This window comes from Argiope bruennichi, chromosome 1 (assembly GCF_947563725.1).
Source record: "Argiope bruennichi chromosome 1, qqArgBrue1.1, whole genome shotgun sequence".
NCBI lineage: Eukaryota > Metazoa > Arthropoda > Arachnida > Araneae > Araneidae > Argiope > Argiope bruennichi.
The window spans coordinates 66,831,592-66,846,148 of record NC_079151.1 but is presented as its reverse complement, the minus strand read 5'-3'; the positions used below and the strand labels follow the sequence as shown (position 1 = coordinate 66,846,148).

General features: G+C 27.6%; 1 long non-coding RNA gene across 3 annotated transcripts in view; it reads right to left on the bottom strand.

The window, feature by feature from the left end:
* LOC129980028 (uncharacterized) overlaps positions 1–14,557 on the bottom strand; it is a 186,380-nt gene that overhangs the window by 97,437 nt on the left and 74,386 nt on the right. For 2 of the 3 annotated variants that reach the window (XR_008785232.1, XR_008785233.1), the window contains exon 1: positions 10,049–10,174. The exons of the other annotated variant lie outside the window; for it this stretch is intronic. This is a non-coding gene — a long non-coding RNA (uncharacterized LOC129980028). Of the gene's footprint in view, positions 1–10,048; positions 10,175–14,557 lie in introns of those variants that run through there. 3 annotated transcript variants of the gene reach the window in all.

Sequence of the window (14,557 nt, the reverse complement as noted above, 5' to 3'; positions counted from 1 at the left end):
TGAACCTCAAAATTTTATGACTATGGCAGATGATTAGGGCAGCTTCTTGCTTTCCAGGCTTCCATATCATTGTGAAGAAGTTTCATCTACAATGAAAGATTGGGCATCAATTAGATGGTTTTTTTGGTGTATTTTGATCTTGAATCCCTGATTATGAAACCAAAACTTTGCCGCAGTGGCCCTCAGTCACGTGAAAATCAAATACGACTCCTTTTTCATCAATTAGGATTTTCAAGTAGTTTATTAATGACTGAAAAATCTATATTAAATGGATTTTCAATTCATTAAAACCAAAAAGAAACATCAATTAATGCAAATATAAGACAGCTGTTTACTATCTTCAATCTACTTATTACACGACAACCAGATCTACCATATGTTTGGCGTAATATGACCAAATACGGTTCTTGGGTCAAAAAAATTCAAACACAAACCAATCTACCACCTTGTGTTTTTTAAAGATTTATGGATGTAGTCATATTAAGTTGAGAATTTATTCATTATTATTATTTGTATTTCTGAAGCTACGCTTGAAGTTAAAGGAAATGAGAAATATAATTAAAGCAAGAATTTAATCCCCATCCTTGAATTACGTAGAATTGTGAAAATAATTATGGTACTGTTTACCGCCTGTGATTTGAAAACTTGATTAAATATCCCAATTAATTATCAACAAAGTTATGATTGTTAAAATACAAATTTCAAATGGATTAAAAGTTCGGAATGGATTTCGAACACAATAGAAAATGTATATTCAATTAAATTAGTAAAATAATGAAGCAAAATAACAGATAATGCTCTGAAGGCAATCCACTGTATAACTTTAAATTGTAAAAAAGTTATTACTAAGTAATTAAGTACTTCATATAAAACGTTTCAAGCCATAATTTTAAAATTGCAAAACTTAAAATTTTTCAAATTAAACCCCAGTTTAATGAGATACATAGTAAATATTTGAAACATAATTTGAAAGAAGAACTATAATTTAAAATAGCTTAATTTGTGACGACAATTTCTTCTATTAATTATGAAAATTTGCTTAAGTATGAATTTAGATTCAGTAAAAGGTCATATTCTTTTTATCTCAATTTCACAATGTGAATACACCATTTATACCCTTATAAAACACTTATCAGAGTGTTATTTGTTCTTATTATTTATTTATTTAATCCAATATTAATATTAAAACTACATATAATAATATTTCTGAATTTTTTTTTTAAAATATGAACTATTTTTTCTTGCAAATTAGTCATCGAATGTAGCGAAATCGTTTGCTGCGAAAAACAAAAATCGATTTTGAATTCAAAAACAAATTCCGAAAAATATTTTTCGCCGAAAATTAAAACTTGGTGAGATAAACAATTTTTGTTTATGAAATTAATGAAAAAATAACTGTACTCATTAAAATATTAATTTGCTGCAATATCGGCTTAATGAAAATTATTTATTTTATCTTATTTTATTCGCTCCCTATTAGAATCTGAAAACAGCATATTAATATGAAAAATAATTTCTTTTAATAATTTATTTCACTACGCTTCACTGTCGATAAGCCAAAGAAACATAATTCAATTAGCACTAAAATGCTGCCCTTTCGTTTTATTAAATTCGTAAATTAAAAGTATTCTCTTAAATGGGTAATAAAATATTATTTTTTAAAGTATTGGAGCAAATTAAAGATTATCAATTTTAAAGTAGCATCACATGAAAAGTTTTTTTTTTTTTTTTTTGTTTTGTTTTTTAAATCATACAGCTTTAAAAATATACAAAAAAAAAAGAATGTTAAATTTTAGAATGCAGTTTTATTTAATTCGAGCGTTGATAAACTTTTTTGCAAAAGAGGATTTAGCTTTTTAATTAGACTCGATCCCAAGTGCTTTCTTCCACTAATTAGGAAAAATTTGCTCAATATACTTAACAGATTTAAATTTTTTTAGTTTTCATGCTTTATTATCTTATTCGTATCACGGAGATATCTCTAGATTTATTTCTCGTGTACTGGAAGCATTTAAAGAAAATCCTTTTGTTTATAATCACTAGGTATGCTTCTTAGAAATAAATGCTCATTAAATAAATGCATTTCGATAGTGCCGGCCATTTTCCGATTGAAAAGAAAAATTATGCAAGCTATACCTGTCTTTCCCCTCCCCCCTTTTTTTGCCTACCTTATTTAAAACCATTCGAAAGGCCAATTTTAAATTAAAAAAATATTTTAGTTGTGTAAGCGAATGTTTATTTATTTAAAGTTCGTTGGCTTTTTAAAAAGTATTTAAATGAAGGCACAATATATATTTCACAAATGCACACACACACACGATTTATGACAAATTTCTTTTTATATGTCGTTTTTCAAAAAAGAAAAGTGATATTTGCAGACATATTGAATATGAAATAAAATGTTATTTGAAAACACTGTAACTGTGAATTAAATGTTATATTATAGTTATTTTACTTAAGGATAAAATTTTATCTAAAAGTATTGTATCTTATTAAGAGTTTAAACTTTTTTTTCAAAAGATTCGGAAATCCAACATCATTTCAAGATTTTCTGTACTTCATACTGAAATACTACAGTAGGAATTGTCATTTAAAAGAAAATGCTACTGTAATAATATAAAAGAGGAGCAAGATATTTTTTAATTCACAATAGTATCCCTTATAAATGTATGCAAATAATGCAGGTATACATTGCTGTGCTATACGAAACGGAGAAAGGATGCAAAAAGAATTGTATATAAATATTAATATACTGAGAAAAAATACTAGTATTTTCTGCAAACAAAAACTATGTTACTAATTGTTAACAGACAAAGAAACATCTCAAATAAAAACATTTACTAAAAGTGAGATTCACTAATATTCATTAAAGAATCCTTTCTTCGTACCATTACTAAATAGTATTAATTAAGGGTGTTTTCTTTTTAGCAAAATTATATAATATATAATGTTGTAGATTTTTTTAAAAAGATATTATGTGTTCCTTATTTTAAAGAGAAAGAGAGACTCGTACTTAATGCTGAATATCGTAGCATAATTTATTTTATTTTTTAAATTTTCTTCTAATTATATAGTAGCGACAACTTGTATACATAAAAAAATGCATTTGATAGTGGGCCTAAGTATAAATCTATTAATTAAAAAATGTGAAGTATCGTTGAAAATTCTTTTAAAAATAATTATTAACACTATAGAGATAAAAACTATTCGGAAATAAAATGGATTCCCTGAACAGCTTATTTTTGTACTTTAAAGGGGGTGAAAAATGATTTTTTTGAGCAAATGCTGCTCCGAAAGTATTGATAAAATATCTTAACATTTCATTGAATTTTTAATAAAAAATTTTTTAAATAAATCTTTTTGTAGTGAGCACTTACTACCCAAGAAATAATTAAGTGCCCTGTTGGTGACTCTAAATGAAGCCATTCGTCTTGTAATGCGTTTTCAACGGTACTTTCATCAAGCATATTGTAGTTTATGTTTAGTATATTAGATAATAAAAATTATCGTATTAAAAAACGGCTTCTGAAATCGCCTGCTTTTAGTCTGTATAAACTTCTTCATAAAACATGATACACTTGTGCTCTCTAAAACTTATGTTTCATTTACTGAAAGAAAAATGCTGCGAGCTTCCGTTAGAGTCTCAATTTCAAAACTGGTGTGTCCCAAGATTCAATTCCTCTGAAGATCCAACATGAAGCACGTTAAAATGTTGAGAATCAAATGCCTTTCCACAGATTGGGTGAAATCGGCTCAAGTATCATTCCTGTCATCTGATCATTGCTTAAAATAACGAGATCTGTCACCACACATCCCTCACCCAGCGTCAAAGCAGAAGATTAATCAAATTAATCTTTCATTGAAAATGGTATGAGGGAAAAATTTTGCCTGATGGGTGTATGGTAGAAAATCCAACATTTCGTTAAGGAATAATGGTGCTTTATTCGATGAAAACAGAAATACACAGTAACAAAACACATCTGAAGCGCACAAGAAAACAGCGCTTATAGTAATAGTAGAACATAGACAGTTAATCGCTATTAAACAACAGAAACAACAAAAAGCCATCAGAGAGCTCACAGGAGATCAGCACTGAAAAGAAAGGTTACGCTCATCTATTCGCTTGAGCTCAGTTATTCTTTGTCTACTGAGTCTCATTCATATGTTTTTGCTTTTTTTATTTCTCATAATAGAGCGTCCCAATGTTCTAGAAAGGTTATCGTATCACCGCTCCTAATCGATATCTCGCCAAAATTTCAGTAGTTTCATAAAATTTTATTTTGAACGTCAGAGTCAGCAAATTCATCGCCAAATTGACAAATGCTCACCAAGTTTGTCTCCAAGTCCAAAGGAGTGAAGACCTGATATCTATATCTATTCGGCAGACATTACAATATCTATAAAATTCTTTATCAGAAGACTTTACGCAGGGAAGCAATGTTACAAATTCTTAATAGTATCTTCTATTTAGGAAATACAGCTGCAGCGGCTCGACAATATTTTTACTTATATTTTGGAAAAGAGCGTATAATGTACGTTGAAATTTTCGTAACCATTAACAAGCATCCCCCCCCCCATTTAGTACAAAAAAATAAAACGTCACTTTCATGACATACATGAAAATAAATAAATAATAATGATAAAAAAGAAACATTCATTTTTAGTTGTGAAAGATTCAGCTCATCCCCCTTCGTTTTCTAAAATTTATATATTTAAGATAGATTGTGTTCCTTGTTAAGCGATGACATCTTTTATCCTGAATTATTTTTTGTATTGTATATGCAGTGAGGGGTTTGATACAAATACTGTATATACCATGGGATATTTTTTTTTTTTTTTTTAGTTTTAAAATAAAGAAAAATCAATTTTTCTAAGATAATAGTTTTGAAAGGTTTGGTCATCAATTCCTATATTTAAATCATAATAGTTATCCATCTAGCAACAGTTAAGCCTATTTTCGGGCTCTATTGAACTTTTTATTTGAAGCCTATTTCTTGATTTCTTTTATATCTTGTTTCTTCTGATTGCAGGTAGTTTTTAGGCATATCAAATCCTCTCCAGAGCATTTCTAATAATATTTTGCAGCCACATTAATTATAGAAGCGCTGAAAGAAGTACAGTTCTAAAAACATTCAATGAAGTAATTTGCATAGAGATTGAATAAAATTTCACTGTGTCCGTTCGGCAATGAGTAATAAAAGTGATTTCTGTGCCACTTGCGTTAGCATTATATATATATATATATATATATATATATATATATATATATATATATATATATATATATATATATATATATATATATATATATACTATGGTGTCAGACTCGCTTTAAAAGAGCCTACAGGAAACCATCGGATTTTTTTTATCAAAAAAAAAAAAAAAATCGGGTTCACTTTTTACTTGCAAACATAATGGCTTTGCCACATCGATAGCAAAAGGTTTCAGACACATTTATGTATAATATCGGTTTATTATATTTAACAATATTTAAAATATAGAAAATATTTATGTAATTTATATAGTTAAATACAAAGAAACTTTTTTTAAAATCTAATAAAAAGACCGAGTTAAAATAATTGATTGCATTTTTGGCTTTTAATAAAAAAAATACCACAAGAATTTTAATTACATGTTTTGCTTCCTTTTCAGTGAAATCTTTTTTTTTTCTCCCTCTAAAGAAAAAATATTTTTTTTCTTGTTTAATAAAACTTTTTTTTCAAAAATTGATAATTTTTTTTTTCTTTATTTAGTTAAACACTAACAGAATTTAAATAATTTAATGAAATAGAATCTCGCTGTTCTTCCACTTTGTTTTTCTTTCTTGATTTTTATGTCGTCGCTTTGAATGTCTGTTTTTTTTAATGGGAATTATAGAGGAGTACTTTTTCTTACGGAGTTTTTTTTTTATTCGTCAAATTTTGAATTTATGGTCTTTTTGTACTTCATTTAATTATCTGTTTTGTTCTTTCTGATATTAGAAATGTTTTGCTCAATAATATAAAAATAAAGCGATTATTCATTTACAAATCATTTAGTGTGGAAAACATATTTTTAATAACCAAATATTAATTTCAGGGCTTTATTTAAGATTACAGTAATTAATATTTGTGGAATAATTGTTATATAACTAACGAAGAGAAATATTTTTGACACGTTCAAAAGTTTCGATTAAGCACCCGCGGAACTAGGAAATCCGATCTCTTTCATTCAATTCGACAACGAAACAATATTTAACAGTATGTTACTACTACAGAGAATGACAAACACTCCTACTCAAACTTAATACAATGAGAATGGACAAAATGAGCCCTTCTGTGTTTCTCCCCCCTCTCCCCAATCCGAACGAATACCTCCACAGTTACTAACGCGTTCATACACACGGAAAACAGAACTGGGAACTAGGCATCACAGCTGCATTGGCACATACCAAAGAATCGGTGACCAATACATTGCGTTTGCAAAGACAACGGACTCCTTGTTTGGGCCAAAGCCACTTCAACAATGCAATGGCTCTCGATGCACCTTCGCAAGCACACAGATTGCGCGCTGTGCTGACTCTAATGTTGAATTACTAAAGCAGCCGGCTGACGGTTAATTTATGCCGGACAATTCATGCACCGGTGGGATGAAGGAGGGGGGGGGACGAGTGCATAAATCCTGCTCAAATGGAGTCTGGAACTGATGCCAGTGGTGCGGCCTCTCTCTGCTGCAGGAATCCCAGAGTGCCCCAGCGATGGCGGGAATTTATGCAGACTGAAATTTCCATACCGGAATCTCCCAAACACCATTAAGACCGCTTCCCCCCTCGATATTATGACTTACAGCCACGACCTGTTAATGAAGAAATTGATTGCTGCAAGCAGCTTCTCGATCATTTGCATCCTAGGATTCGGAACACGTTGTTGAAATTGTTAAACGCATCGATAACAACTGTTGCCATACCTTTTCTTAGCAGTTAGGTACACACACCTACAAGAAGTGTCGAGTTTCTGTGTTTGGGAACTGGAGCGATCCTCCAGAAATAGGATTAAAGACAAAGTTTATCAGCGATCAAGTATATAAACAGATATTGGGTTTATTCCTCCGTTTGAATCAGTTTATGCAAATGTAATCGAGCATTTACTTGCATTTTACCGATTCAGTGTCATCTTATAATACAAAATTTCAAATTTCACTTACCAAATTTTATTGCAATGCTTATAGAAGTGTCGAAAACGTTTAACGTTTAAAAACTTAGAATTCCGCTTTTGCCATGTATTGATTGATTGATTGATTCGTTCGATTAGCCTTAATTTTGATATCAGTTTATATTCGATAGAGCCATTTGAGACAAAGAATCTAATACGTGGTTAGATGACGAGAGTGAGACACAAGGCTTTAGTCCGAATCTTTCATACCACAGAAAAAACGCTTCTGTGGTTTCAATAATTTGCTAAACAGACAAAGAATTATTTCTCCAAATCGATCGCAAATTGCAGTCCTTCGATTATGAATTTGAAATTTCACCAATCTTATGCATTTTTCATGATTTAAGATTGAGAGTCTTAAATTCTTCCGAAAATCTATCGTGTAAGGCCAACCAGATAAATTTGAATCTATTATGGTTCGAATGTTACAAAATGGAGAAAATTTGGAGATCATTTTTAAGTGACATGGGTTCAAAGTTTAGTCTTGTTATTTGACCCTATTCGAGAATCACCTGTTTCTGTGAAATACAGTTGAGTATTAACAAAATGCATTTGCCAACCGGTAATGCTGAAATTTCTTAGGATTTATCGCAATATAAAAGCTTTTCTATACAGTGTTGAAGAGATAATTCAGCATCACCTGCGCCTAATACTAAAAGCTTAGACTTTTAAAAAAGTCAGGCCGCAATTTTAAGCATCCTAAATTTGCTAAGATGCAATCCATCCACTGATGATGAAGCTAATTTAAAGAATATTCTTCAATTTTTATTTTGAAAATCTCGTTGCTGAATTGTTAAAACAAAATAATAACTTTTAATAAAACATTTCACAAATAGGGACGACTTTTACATTTGAGAATTAGAATACATTGCTTCTAGTAGATTTCACACAGATTGAGAAAAAAGTTTGAAAACAACAAAAGGCGATATTTTGTCATCAGATTATAGAATCACTTGATCTTGAACCATGCATTAAACTACTTAATGTTTATCATTTAAATCTAATCACATTGATATTTATTCAAGTTTACCCAATCAAGTTTACATATCTTATGTTTTTAGACAGAACTTGATATTACGTAACTTCACGTAAAGGCATCTTTCTTTAAAACTATTTCACTTGATTCTAGATGTAATTATATATTACTAGCTGCCTTTGGCGACCAACTTGTTCCTTAGATTACTGTCTTTTTAATCTGTCATAGAATGCACTTTTTTGAAGTTCATCTTGTTATTGGATACGAACTGAAGAACTGAATTCAGTTGAATTAATTAAAATTAAAAAATGTATCTATTATGATTATAAAAGAGGAAGGAAAAAATTCTAATACTGAGTTAATGATTGGCAAAAGCACGCGATTGAATGTCACGATGCATGAGTTTGAATTCCAACAAAACATTTGAAAACGTGTGTCAAATTAGCCTAAACAATGTTGTTAAAACTAAGAGATTTTTTACTTATTTAATGAAATTAATTTCACTTCCGTAATTTTTTGAATCTGAAAATGATATAAAGATAATTTTTGTGAAATAACTGTTTTGGAAGATATTAATGTCACTTTTCAGCGATTACTCGTCTGGTGATGGTTAAGCCTATTTTTGCTCTCGATTAAACTTCATGTTTGAAACTTGTTTTTTGGTCTCTTTCCTCTAACTAAATTGACAATTTTGTTGACACGGCGAATCCTTTGTAAAACATTTAATAATATTTTGCAGCTCCATCAATTAATTAAGCGATATGCTGAATTTAATGCAGATGTAAATATATTCAATGAAACAGTCTAAAATTCGTACGATATTTTGTTTACATTCGACTGTTGCCACTCGAAAATAAATAATAAGGGTGATTTCTGTGCTGCGATTATTATCGGACAAATTTGAAAGATATTGTATACTTTAGTAATGTGCAGAAAACTTAGTTGAAAGATATGACTAAAATCTTTGGTTGAAAATTTCAAAGAGATTATAATAGTTAAATGAAAACTTATCTGATCTCAACACTTACTTAATGAGCTAAAACGATAGACCTTAATATTCAAGTCCGAAAAAGAAAAACACTAATTATAAAATACTAATTCTTAGAAAATAAAGATATATAATATTTGCTTCTTCTTTTTAGTCTTTTCATGAAAAACTATTTTTCTTCAATCACACACACACACACACACACAACTAACTGTAATATTCAGAAAGAATTTCTCTTTCTTTATACACAGTTTAACAATCAAAAGAAAGGAAAAGGATTATACATAGTTATAAGAATAGTTTTGGATAAATTCTTTTTACTGAAATATTCACTCAGAATTATTTTATTGATTTCTATTTTTTTTATCATTTTTTATTTGATTTGTTAGCATTATTTTATTTTATTATTTTAGAATCTTTAATTTATCACACACAATTCACACTTTATCACACTTTAATTTATCAATCACAATTATTTTAGAATCTTTAATTTAAAGAATACTTTGACATTTCGTCCTTTTCCCAGAAACTAATAGAATAGTTTCTGTTTTGATAAATGATTACTCTATTTAAAAATGTAACACAATCAATTTTCAGCTGTTTAATTTAAAAATTCTGTATTATTATTATTGTTGTTATTTTTCTTAATCGACCTTGAAACTCATCAATATGCTCATATATTGAGGTAATAAAAGATTTCCTATACGAAGCAATTGGATAATATTATACTACTACATCTTATAAGATGTAGTGTATTTTGTTAACCAATTTTAGAAGAATTTGCAAGTTATTTAAATGGAACTATATAATTTTTTATTACAATTTTTTGACTAATTTTTTACTTTACTATTTAATTCAGAATTTTTGAAAAGATAAAAAAAATAACATACATACTTATTTTTAATCAAGAAACAAATTAAATATAATCATCATCATACACTACACTACACTACACTACACCACACCACACCACACCATACGAGCATCTCAATGATTTAAAATACTAGAAGCACAACAGGGTGCAACCGTAACTACATGGCAGCAAAATGGATTACCGCTTTCAAATTCCAGTTTCACCATTTCGAAACAAACCCAAGAATTTCGTTTTTGCTTCGTTTGTAAACTGTGCTGAATAAGGCGTTTCGTTTCTGAAATATGGGAATTTCAGGGAAAACGTTGTTTCCTTGAAAATGAGGAGGTTACAGAGTTCGGGAATTCTCAGAAACTATTCTTTGTACATATTCTATCACGTTCGGAAAATGAAGAAGAAGAAGAACGGAGAGGGAAGGGAGGGAAAAAAACAAATATTAAAAATAAAGCACGCTTGAGTGCAGGTTTGCATTCCTAACAAATGCACTTTTTTTTAGTTATTTGTGGTTCTATTCGTTAAACTTTTGAGAACAATACAAAAAAAAAAATTAATTGAATAACGATATTCTTAAAAATCTTTTCAAGAACAGTTATTATATAGATCTCATGATGTATTAAATAAGAATCTCTAAATCAAAATTAAATGAGTATAAATCTGTCTACTTTCCAAGGAAAAACAAAATCTTCAATCAATTTATAACTATAAAGCATTTCAGTTATTATTTAAATAATTTCTTAAATAAAAAAATATAAAAATAAATGCAGTTTATAAAAAACACTTTATTATTTTATGAAAATGAAAATTTTTTTTAAAAATTATTTTATTATTTTTGCTGTCTTTTATTTATAAATAATTATTATAAGTATTATAGAATCTTGTAATTAATTTTTCTCAAATTACTATTACCATCTTTCCATCTAATCAAAATTTAATGAAATTAATGATTAATTTATTATTAAGTTCTGAAAATATTGCTTTAGAATATCATTACTTACACTTTTTTTAAACTCAAGCGCATCAGTAAATGACTGAAAATCCGATTTAAAGAATTTCCTCTTTACAACCATGAGACATGCCAAGTTAAATAAAAATGTTTAAACAAATAAGAAGAAGAAATTTAAATTGTCTTAATGATCGGCAATGATTTGCAAATAATAGTACTCGTGTCTAACTCTTTCGCTTAGAAAGAATGAATTTTTTTTACATTCTGTTATTATATCTGTATTTTTATTCTATGATTGTTTCTAATAATTTTTCTGTTTGTTGTATTTTCTCCAACGATTTTATTACAAGAAATATAACAAAAAATTTAATGATCTTCGTTTTTAATTCAATCCTAGATTCCAATATAAGGAGTTGAGATATACATAAAGATAGTGGTGGCACTTTTGAAGAAAGCTAAAAATTAGGCAACGTTGAAAGGTAAATGATTTCAATGTATTTTAAAAATTATTCAATTAGAAAAATTAGTCAATTTTTTTTCTAGTTCCCTTTTGTCAGATTCTCATTCAACAGGAAATATGCCCAGTTTATTTCAAAAAAAAATATTTTTTTTCTCTTTGAAACAAATAATATATACTGCTTTTTCAGTCGGCGATTTCATTTACCCGTAAATAAGATTAGTATCCAAGTGTAAAAACAAGACAACTAAAACATATATCGACGTAAATCGTTTAAATCTATTAATTAGATAATTTTTTATGGAATACTTTATTCCAGTGTTTGACTTATGGGAAAACTTTATATTAGGAATATTTTTTTATGGGAAATTTATTTTCACTCTAAATATACTTCCAATCCAAGATGAAATATTTTTTACTATGAATAGATTCATAAAAGATGACGATAATATCAGCTAGTAGTTATTTAAGTAATAATGTAATGTAACATATTTTGAACAATCGAATCACCTTCAAGCTAATCTTAAAAATGTTTCTTTATAATGAAGTTTCTAAAACTGATACGTGTGTTCTTTACAAGTTATTTTTGATTGATCTCACTTTATTTCATACTCCTCGACATTAAAAATAGGTATATAAAAAATCATGTTTCTTTCGAATGGCTCAATAATAATTCAAGAAAATAATTTCCTTCAGCGTTCCTACTTTTTATGTAATCGTCTCTTGTTCAGCAAAATTCCAATAGTTTTTCTTTGAAAAATTTATTTTTTCAAAACATATTTGTACTTTCAATAAACAAATTTATTTTTTTCTTTATATAAAATCTAATCTTAAAACTAATATAGAAAATGCTTCATTAGATATCTCAGTTTATATGTAGTGTCAATTCTTAGAATTTATTTTTCATCTTTCCATAATAATTATACGTAAAAATGAAGGGGTGAGGAGAAAAGTTGTTTGTAATTTAAAATGTCTAGAGTGCAATCAAATGCTAATTTAAGAAAAATACAGGAATATTTTCAATGAACTTATTTTCATTGATAAATGTATTAAAAATTGTAGATAATTACATTTAATCATATTTTAAATCACTAAATATTGTCGAAAGATAATAATGTATAACAGTAAATGTTTCATTACGAATGCACTTTATTTTTAATTTATTAGTTACCTGACACATTTCTAAAACACGGAGCAAATTTTGCTAATGATGATGTTAGCGATCACTTTTCTTATATGAAAAGTGAAATTCCAGCACTTGGCAAAAATGAAATCGATGGCATACCAGTTATATCAAAAACCTTGAATATACACGAAAAACTGATCAATAATTATTTTAACAAATTATTTCAATTAAAGGTTTAGAAAAAGTGCCACTTTATTAAAAAATATTTTCTATGATGTATTTTATTCATTAGAAAAGAAATAAAATAAAACTAAAAAATTATTATAATGGCAGTATAAAATAATTTTTAAATGTACATTGAATAATTTTTCATGTAACATTACTGTATATTGAGCAAACATCTATATCACTTGATATTTAAATTCGAAAATATATATCTAAAAAACAGCGAAGTAGTTTTGCTCCACTAAGCGTAAATTCTTGTAATTTTTGCTTACTTTCAGGGATTAAAACCATGTATTGATAAAGAGGATATTTTTTAAAGTCACACACAAAAAATAATCGTTTGACTCAATAATCATTGTTATTTTCAAGAATTATAAAATGGGAGATAGATTTCCCCCCCCCCTTAACATTTATTATGTAACTCCAATTTTTTGGCATCTATCAACATTCTTACGTCCAGAGGTTAAGAACTTTGAGTTCACGTACTCCATGATCTACTCCTCACATTGATATAATCTTCTTCTTTTTTTTTTTATGTTGATGGACACAATTGCAGAAAGTAGATTATTTTTAATACAGTACATCAATAAATAGAATAAAATAAGTATTATATTATTTTTTTTAAAAAATCGATATATTACGTATTAAAAAATTAAACTTTGCCTAAAAATATGTTTTCCAAGGCTTTTTAAAATTTTTTCACATAAATTTTTTATGCATTATGATTTATTTCCATATTAGCTGACTGTATATTAAAAAGTTATCAAAATATTAAATAACATTATAATCTATTCTAGAATGTCGAAATATTATTAAGTTTTTTAAAGTTTTGAGAGTTAACGAAGTGTAAGTTTACTAAAACTGAGAAGGAGTAATAAATTTTCAGATATAAAATCAAGGAACATTATGTAGCTTGCTTTCACATCTTCGAACATTTCAATGCCATTTGAATACCTTACCTGAATTCAAATTCTTTAACTTCCTTCTCAAAATGTTCCCTACAATCTGAAGAACATTTTCTCGATTTGGGGAAACACAAGAATCACGAGTGAAGATTTCTTGTGTAAGATTATGGATATTTCTGAGAAAACTTCCTATTGTTTTTGCATCATATCCTTGCATGATGCATCGGAATAGAAAAAGAAAAGTAGGTATATTTTCGGTTTTTCTAGATCTATGCAGATGATCTTTCTGGACTGTATCAGTAGCAATATCATTATGGTAAAAATAACAGAAACATGCAAAAAGAATTCACCGAAGCATATATTATTTGTTATGGACAAATAAAATCGCTGTTTTGATACTTAAGGAAAAAAGAATTCCATCAAAACATATATGAATTATTAGTATTAATTTCGTAAATATATGATATCTTGATAATATATATATAAAATAGATTTCAAAGTAGGAAAACACATAATTTAAGTCATTGAAATTATATATACATACAGAAAAAGAATTTAAAATCATATTTTGCATATATTTTTTTAACGTTTATATATATATTTTCATGTACATTCTATTTTTATTGCTAAAAATATATTAATATAACAAATAAAAAAATTCGAATTTATCCGCCATTATTAATGGCTGATAAGTTTTATTTCGATCTATTAGAAATGTAACATTTCTTATAATTATTATTTATAATAATTTTATAATTTATATTTTATTTAACAATAATTATACTTTATATTTTATTATGTTATATTCTTATATTTTATACATTATATAACAGCCGTTATAATAACAGAATAGTTTTTTGGAATTCTAAGGCCAAT